This window comes from Peromyscus eremicus, chromosome 19 (genome assembly GCF_949786415.1).
Source record: "Peromyscus eremicus chromosome 19, PerEre_H2_v1, whole genome shotgun sequence".
NCBI lineage: Eukaryota > Metazoa > Chordata > Mammalia > Rodentia > Cricetidae > Peromyscus > Peromyscus eremicus.
The window spans coordinates 3,592,191-3,601,645 of record NC_081435.1 but is presented as its reverse complement, the minus strand read 5'-3'; the positions used below and the strand labels follow the sequence as shown (position 1 = coordinate 3,601,645).

Here is a 9,455-nt window from a genome sequence, read left to right as displayed (position 1 = left end):
CAGTAACTGCAGACTAATGAGTCTATGGGCAGAAATAACTGACAAACTGTTCATAGGGGATGAGGGTGGGATGGTGAGGAAGACTCTAAAGTGTGGGTGGGGCAGAGGGACAAGAACAGGGATGGCACTAACCTCAACTTCCTTCCTGTTGCTAGTTTCCTGCTGGCACCCCATCCTCCCCAGCTCTGACACCCGCTTCTGGTGTGTCATGCTTCCGTGAGCATGTGCACACACTTGTGCTCATCTATCCTGTAACCTAGGACCCTTCTACCTGCTCGCCTCAGTTCAAGCCCCATTGCCTCACCTTTAACCACAGCAGTAACTTGCCAGCTGTTTTTCCTAACTCCGGGATTTTTCTTCCCCACTCCTGCTTCCTGCTTATAGGTCACTTTCTTAGGGTCCATGAGAAGTCTCATAAAAGACCACCAGTCACATATGCAATCAACAACAACATTTATTAAAATTTCCAAATGTTGGGGTTTAACCATCTGACAAAGTGGCAAATAGCAACCCCAAGAGAAGCTCACAGGCTCCTTTTAAGCAGGGTTTGGGGAATTCCAGGGAAGAGAGATTAGTCTGGGAGCTGATTAGTGGGTTTCAACAAAGTTCATGGGATTGGCAGGTGGCTCTAGTGGTTAGGGTCTTTTCAGCAGCAGGGTAAGTGAAAGCTATCCTTAGCTAGCAGAAGGCTGCAGGGCACCTGCTGATTGGTTCCCAAGAACTGCTTGCTCAGATCCAGCCAGTTTTAGTAAACCAAAACTAAGGCCTGGTCCCTGGCAGGGCTACTAGGAGAGCCTGTCATGGCCCTTGTCTGGCTCCCCAGCCCTCTCAGCTCCACAACCACCCTTTGTCCAAAGGCCTCTCTGACTTCAACCTTACAATCAACAAATGGCACTTCTCTAAACCATCATGTACATCACAAGTTGGGTACCACCATTCCTCTTCCTTGACCCACCCCTCTCTCTCTCATGCAACGAAGTCACCAAGTTCTTTCTGTTCTTTCAGCCCATTTTCCATATGGCCACTCTTCTGTGGTAGAAATCTAACCATGGGATTCTCTTGTTGAAAACCCCTTTAACATGGCCTTGAGAATGAATACTAAACTCCATGATAGTGACCTTATAAGGGATCCTTCATGATGTGGCTCCCTTTGATCCCTCTGCCCTCCTCTCCTCATCCCAGCTGTTTCCAGCTGCCAACTCTGAAGTTTATACTCTAACCCTAGTGGACAAATTTCACTTTCCCTAATGAGACACCCAGTCACTTCCTACAGTCCTTCTCACAAGTTATTCTCTGAACTTGGCATGCTCTTTCCTCCCAATTGTCACATTGTATACACATCTTGGACTCAGATTCCTAGATGACAGTTACTATGTATTTCTTCATCAGTGAGTTGCCAGCACTCGGTAATAGTTCCTGGATCCTGGTGGGCTCTTCAGTCCTAGAAGTCACATTCATTGTCTAAGGTGAATTGTAGCAAGCTAAGAGACAAAGCTGGAATTTGACCTAGCTTCTGATTTTAAGCTTTGTGATCATTCCTTTCCCTACGCTACCTCCCACCTTAGATAAAACCCCTTTGACATAGTATAATGTCTTCATTCATTTATTTATTCAACAAACACTGACTCCCAAGACATGGCATATACTGTTTGATAAAGGGGTTAAACTGGTGAATAGTCTACTTCCTGTTTGATAAGAGATAAACCAAGAGCATAGACCAATGCTTTCCTAGGAGTAACTGTGAAGTAATGGGAAAGAGTGTGGTAATCATCTAACCTGGTCAGAGGAGGTCAGGAAGGGCTCCGGAGAGAAGTGATTTCTAACCTTAGACTGGAGCATGGACACTAACTAGACAAAGAAGCTGGGAAAGAAAGCTCAAGGCACAAATGAATATGAAAAAATAATGCTAAAACCAAAGACACCAAGTCAGTGTGGGAGCTGAAAGTGGAGCTTGATTGCCGGTGTGTACGGTACTGTGGAGTCGGGTGCTGGGGGTGAGTCTAGAAATGTACAGGGCTTCGTGCTACTGTGGTGTTTAGAACATATCCCAGAGGCAGAGCTGATTGTTAAACAAGAGAATCTGTTGCTCAAATTTAAATTTTGGAAACACTTTCTGACTTAAAAGTACGAATTAGCTTTGAGTGGAAAAGGCAGGGTGTGGAGGACAGAAGAAGAGGGTCAAGAATGCCACCTCACAAAGAGAGATGGGGGAGGGGGCTGCTCGGCTGGATTGAATTTGAGTTTCAGTTTGTGGGTGAAAATCTCAGGGAAGACGTTGGCACTTGAGGTGCAGATCTGAGGGATCTAAGCACAGCCACGAGGGCTCATGAGCTCATCCAGGAAGGGCCTAAGGAAAAACAGTAATTTTTTTTATTCAGAAAACTTTTCCATTCATTTTACACACCAATCAAAGATTCCCCACCTCTTCCCTCCCCCCCCCCCCCCGCGACCCCTCCCAACCCACCCCCTACTACTCCCCACAAGAAGGCAAGGCCGCTTCTTGCACACCAGGCGCCTGCCTCGGTAGGCGGCATGGCGTCCTCTCGCTTGCCTCCCATGGTGCTGACGCTGAAGCAGTTCATAAGAAGGCAACGAGTCCTCTTCTACACAAAGATTTTGCGAGCGATTAGGCAAGTTCCAAGCGATGCTGACTGACAGTACCTTCAGGACTGGGCCAGGGAAGAACTCAAAAGAAACAAAAGTGCCACAGAAGAGGATACAATCCGTATGATGATTACTCAAGGCAATATGCAGCTAAAGGAATTAGAAAAGACATCGGCTTTAGCAAAATCTTAACTGAAAGGTTTTCAGATCTCCATGCGTTCTGCACAGGCTCAAAGCTACCGTCACCAAGCACCAGGTGGCACATGGAAAGATGATCACACCAATCACGAGTGCTTGTCAAGGCGTTAATTTCCACTGCAGTGGCTGCGATTACAAAGTGAACTGATGTGAAGATGGAAGCTTGGAACCATGCATTGCTCAGGTGAAGGTAGACTATCAGCAGCCACTTTGGAAAACACTCTGTTAATTCTTGAAAAGGTAACAAGATGGGGTTGTAACAAACGGATCCACGGCCAAGAACCTGAGTCTGACCCCTGGGACCCACATGGTGAAAGGAGAAAACCACCACAGAAAGTTGCCCTCTGACCTCCACACAGGCACTGTGGCACATAAACAAAAACCAAAAAAAAAAAAAAAAAAAAAAAAAGTGACACTGAGTTACTTCAAACTTCAGCAAGTCTTGGCTTTAACCAAGAGAACTGGAACTGAAGCCATGCCTATAGAAAGTGTATACAGAGTTCAGCATCTTTGGTTTGTTGGTTTGTTTGTTTTTGAGATAGGTTTTCCCTCTGTAGGCCAGGCTGGCTTCAAACCCAGAGATCCACCTGCCTCTGCCTCTTGAGTGCTTGGATTAAAGGTGTGCACCACCATGACTACATGAGTTCAGCACTCTTCATGATAACCAGATACTAGATTCAGAATATCCATTAACTGGTACTTGGGTATATCAAATGTAGTGTGTTGTACAATAAAACATTATTTTGCAATAAAAAAAAAGAAGGCAAGGCCTCCCATGGGGAGGCACATCCAGTAGAGGCAAGTCCAAGCCCCTCCCCCTGCCTCAAGGCTACACAAGGTGTCTCATCATAGGTAGTGGGCTCCAAAAAGCCCACTCATGCACCAGAGAAGGATTCTGATCCTACCGCCACATCCATAGTCATCAGGGAAATGCAAATCAAAATGACCCTGAGATACCATCTTACACCTGTTAGAATGGCTAAGATCAAAAACACTGAAACAGCTTATGTTGGAGAGGATATGGAGCAAGGGGAACACTTCCCCACTGTTGGTAGGAGTGCAAATTTGTACAGCCACTCTGGAAATTAGTATGGTGGTTTCTAGGAAAAACAGTTTAAGGCAGGATTTTGAGACCCTGAGGAAGGCCGAGGATGAAGAGGTCAAGAATGCTGAGGAAGAGAGTTCTTGGGAAGGAAGGGCTCACCAGTGACGAAAGTGAGTACTGAAAGGTCAAATAAGGCAAGAACTTGTGAAGGTCCATTTGAGAGGAGGAATCCATTGCTCTCTCCAGGAGGAGCAGCTTCGATGGTGCAGTGTGGGAGCAGAGGCAGAGTAGGGAGACTAAAGGGGAAATGAGAGAGCCAGTGCAGGCTACTCTTTCATGGCTAAGTCTGGAAGAACAAAGGAAAGCGGAGCTATCTGACAAGAGGCTGTTCAAGGATGTTTATGTATTTTGAGAGCATTTGCAAGTCTGAGAGAGAGGGCTGGCAGAAACAGAAGGAGGCCTCGATTGATCGTGTATACTAGCTGGGGCTCCCTTTTTCCCTCCAGCAGGAGGGGTGGGAGCTGGTGAGTTTGTTGGCATTATGGTAAGAAGTTTGGACGCTCTCATCAAATGTCTTTGGAAGTAAAGTAATCTACTGAATGTGGAGGCGAGGTGTCAGATGCCGGGCTCCAAGAGTGAAGTCAGTACTTTGAGAGGAGACAGAATCAAACTCAGCGTTGACCCATTTCCTGCACACCATTTCTGCCTGTTTCTTGCAAGCCTCACAGCTTTCGAGTCATTCCTACATGGCTGATCTCAACTTCATATTCTAGGCCTCACCTTGGAACTTTACGTTTGTTGCCCATACTTGGAAATCTCAATTAGTTCTCCACCCACCATCCCTCTGTCCTTGGCTCTCAACTGACCAGACCGCTGAGTCTTCCTGAGGGCTCAGCACACTCTTTGTCCAAGCATGTGTGATGTGGTCTCCCATGTACAGAACTCACTTCCAGTTTCTGTGTCTCCCCTCTCCCCTCCCCGTCCCTTGCCAGCTTGTGCACCATATTTTCCTTGCTCGTGTGAAGACTCAGACCACAGGAACCCTTGGCCTGTGGAGTGCTGTGAACTTCAGGAACGGGCTCAGAAGAAACATTTTTCTCATGTCCTTCTATCTCTCTCCTGCTCCCTTCCTCCCCAAGGCAGAACGTAGAGACTAGAACCCTTCTCCCCAAAGTCAGACATAAAACTTAGAAATATTATCTACCTTCCTCTTGCCTTTCTGTGTAGCACGTGGCTATGAAGATAGTTTCTGATTATTGTTTGATATTGGTCATAAGACCCCTGTTCTGCATGGAATAGGGGAATGCCATCCAGACAGACCAAGAAGAGCCTGACGGAGCACGTGACCTCGCAGGGTTCCCCTTAGTCTGTCACCACCAGATGAGCCTTCCTTATCCAGTCACATTGTTCACTTGTCTGGATGGCTGTTAGAGAGCTTGCCTAGGTGAGCAAACCCTGAGCGCGACCTCTAATGCCACACAAGACAAGACAAACAACAGTAACAAAAGAGCACTTGCCACAGAAATGCAGTTTGCCCCGAGTAGCTCTTCACTTCTGAGTGTTCCTGTGTAGCACAAATTTGATCGAGTGAATTTAGTACGCTTTTCTCCCACTAGCCCATCTTTGTTTTACTTTGGGGCAGGAACCCTAGGAGGGCTGAGGAAGCTCCTTCCTGAGACTCCGCATGTCCTTCCATTGAGCATTTCTACGTGTCTTCCTGAATGATTCAGTGTCTCACCTTCCGAAGCCGCCTTCTCTGTCAGGCTTTCGCTACGGCCCTCTGAGGGAGCCCACTTGCAAACACTTTTTAAAAAGGTGGGTTTTGTTTTGTTTTGTTTTTAAATTTGGGACTTGAGAGAATACTCAGTGGTTAAGAGCCCTTTCTCTCTTCCAGAGCACCAAGTTTGATTTCCTACACCCACGTGCTGCCTTACAGCTGCCTGTAACTTCAGTCCGAGAGTGTCAACTCCCTCTTCTGGCTTCTGTGGGCACTGCACATGTGGTGCACAGACATGCAGGCAGATACCCATGCACATAAAATAACATTTTCATTAAAGAAACATTTTTAAGCCAGATATGGTGGTCCATACCTTTAATCTCAGCACTCAGGAGGCAGAAGCAGGTGGATCTCTGTGAGTCTGAAGCCAGCCTGGGCTACATAATGAGTTCCAGGGGCATCCAGGGCTACATAGAGAAACCTTGTATATATACAAATTACTATATATTTGTGTATATGTATAAATTTTAATTTATGTGTATGTGTATCTCTGTGTGTGTATGTGTATCTCTCTCTGTGTGTGTGTGTGTGTGTGTGTGTGTGTGTGTCTGTGTGTGTGTGTGTGTGTGTGTGTGTGTGTGTCTGTGTGCGCGCCTGCGCCAGGGGAGGCTGGAAGAGGCCATCAGATCCTGGTGCTGAGAATCGAATTCTGATCAAGAACCCTTAACTGCTGAGCGATCTCTCCAGCCCCATACAAGCACTTCTTTTACGGCTTAAAAATTATTTTCTTTTTAAATTTTTATTTTATTTATTATTATCATGTGTGTGAGTGTGGAGGTCAGAGGACAACTTTGTAAAGTCAGTTCTCTCTTTCCATCATTACGTGGATTTCGGGATGGAATGCAGGCCGTGAGGGGTAAGTCATCAAATGCTTTTTCCAGCCGAGCCTTCTCATTAGCTTAAAAATTCTTTTCCATCTTCTCCATCTTTCAGTATACTTTCTGACTTAAAGGTCTTTGTCTTATATGCATTAGATTAAGTCTTGAAAAGGAGGATTATTAGCAAATTTATCTTTCATCTGTCAACAAGTTGAAGATAATACCGTTCACAGGTTTCTACTTACAAAATAATGATATTTATTAATATATCAATTGAAAAACAAACAAAAGAGTTAAGGATGAATGGCAGTTTCTCCGCCCAGATTAGCCTTTACCCACCATTCTTCCCATCTTCCCATAGGTAATCTCGTGCCCTCCATTTACCCTCCCACCTGTCTATCATCCTTGCGTTCTCCAGAAATTGAGGTAAAATCGGTTACCACCAGAGGGCAGCAGAGAGACCAGAACTACTGAAGCTGTAAAAAGGCGCCCACTGGGCAGTTTCAGTGAAATACGCTGACTTACTCAGCCTTCTCCACAGTCCCTGGTTTCACAGAAAATGATCGAGTCTCTTTTCTGGCAGTCAGGTTCAAGATAACAAGTACTAACTGCATATAAGAACGGAACGACCAGTTGCCGCACAAAAATGGCTTGGAACATCTTGAAATGGCAAGCCCCCTGGGCGGGGGTGGGGGTGGGGGGGTGGGGGGGGGTGGGGGGGTGGGCACGCTAGCTCTTGTGTGACCGCCTTTTCCTGAGGTGATGCAACCTACACCCTATGAAAGGAGGCCACGGCAGACCAGAGTGAGGATTGCAGCAATAGCCACTGACGGTTTTATTGGGGTCACTGACAGGGGTGCGGGTGGGCGTGCTTACAGGAGCGGGGGTGAGTCGAGAGCACCTGCCTCCTGGAAAAGCCCATTGCCACGATGGCGAAGTCTCGGAGAAGCTGGAAAGCTCTGCCCAGCTTGCAGGCAGCCCACAGATGGCCCAGTGTCCTCTCTGCCGCTGGGCTGGCCCGCCTCTGCACCCCCAGCCTCTGTTGGGGAGGAGCCCCAGGAACCTTTCAAGTTTTGTTTTCCAAGACCTGTGACCTTTTGTTTACCTTCCGAGTCCCAGGAGCTACCCTGGCCCCTTCCTGGAGGGAGTGTTTCTGTTTGGAGGGAAAGTTTTAATTCTGAAGAAGATGCCATACATCTCAAGCTAATTATTGTTAAATTCTTAGAATCGCCTGTGAATGAATAATTGTGCTTTCATTTGCACAATGAAAACGCATGGGGAGAAGCCTGTGGAGCGAGCATTTACTTCAGTAAGACAAACTTCTTTTTCTTTTTAGCATTTCTTGTGTGTGTGTGTGCATGTATGTACACAAGCACGGGGAGGTCAGAGGCCACTGTCAGGCGTCTTCCTCTATCAGTCTCCACCTTATCTTTTAAGATAGCATCTTGCTGAACCTGAAACTCTCTGATTTGGCTTGGCTGTCTGGCCAGTGAGCTCCAGGGAACTTCTTGCCCAACTCTTCCCAGCGCCTGGATTACAAATGTACACATAACACGCAATTTTTTTTTTTTTTTTTTTGAGACAGGGTTTCTCTGTGTAGCTTTGTGCCTTTTCCCGGAACTCACTTGGTAGCCCAGGCTGGCCTCGAACTCACAGAGATGCACCTGGCTCTGCCTCCCGAGTGCTGGGATTAAAGGCGTGCGCCACCACATCTGGCATAACACGTAATTTTTTATGTGGATGCTGGGCATTGAACTCAGTCCCCCATGTTTGGGAAGTGTGGTGGTTTGAATGTAATTGACCCCCATAATCTCACAGGGAGTCACACTATTAGGAGGGGTGGCTTTGTTTGAGTGCGGGTGGCCTTGTTGGAGGAAGTGTGTCACTGTGGGGGCGGGCTTTGAGGTCTCCTATTTTCAGGATACTGCCCACTTCCAGTTGCCTGCAAGATGGAGGACTCTCAGCTACTTCTCCAGCACCATGTCTGCCTGCATGCTGACATGCTCCTGCCATGATGATAATGGATTGAGCCTCTGAACTGTAAGCCACCACCTCAATTAAACATTTTCCTTTTTAAGAGTTGCCATGGTCATGGTGTCTCTTCTCAGCAATAGAAACCTTAATTAAGACAGGGGGTAAACACTACACAAACTCAGCCATCTCCTCAAGCACTAAAGCAGCAGTTCTCAACCTGTGGGTTATGACTCCTTGGGGGGTTGAACGACCCTTTCACAAGGGTTGCATATCAGATATTTACATTACAACTTATAAGCGTAAAAATAATTTTATGTTGGGGGTTACCACAATATGAAGAACCATATTTTTTTATTTAAAAAAGATTGTATTCATTTTACATACCAACCACAGATCCCCCTCTCATCCCTCCTCACTTCCCCCATCCCCGCCTTCTCCCCAACCCCACCCTTCCATCCCCTATGAGGAACCACATTACAGGGGCGAAGCATGAGGAAGGCTGAGAACCACCGCACTACGGGGAACGTCTAACAGTGATGATTCTAAAAGACCCCTTTGGTCTGTAATGTGATATAGTGACCTGGCAACTTGAAACCTCCCAGTCCCAGCCTTGGGGAGACCTATTCAAAACGTGGTTTCGAACTATCTGGTTTGAGGACTGGATGAGTTCTGATGACTCTTCCAGATCTAAGATCCATGAATCTGTGACTGACTCAGCCTTTAAATTCAGACCAAAGACTGGCCCATGAGACACTCTTCCTAGGTCTTTGTGACTACAGTGACTAAAGCAGAGTCATGTGCTACAGCAACTCATCCAGAGTGACCCCTTTGACCTGGCTATACTGTATATGAGGGGCTGCCAGAGGACTCAGGAATAGATGGTGGTGGTCACTGAGAACTGGAAAAGATGTATTTGAGAAGCCCTATAGTAAGAAAATACAGAAGAGACAGTGGAGAAAGCAGCGTGTGTGGGGTATTTAGCGTGTATGTGTGAATGTGTGCATGCACACCACTGCGCATATGTGAAGGTCGGAGCACA

The 9,455-nt window shown here is 46.7% G+C and overlaps 1 pseudogene; it reads left to right on the top strand.

The window, feature by feature from the left end:
* The first annotated feature begins 2,532 nt into the window (after window positions 1-2,532).
* LOC131896078 (LYR motif-containing protein 2-like) lies at window positions 2,533-2,873 on the top strand (annotated as a pseudogene).
* The last annotated feature ends 6,582 nt before the right edge of the window (window positions 2,874-9,455 follow it).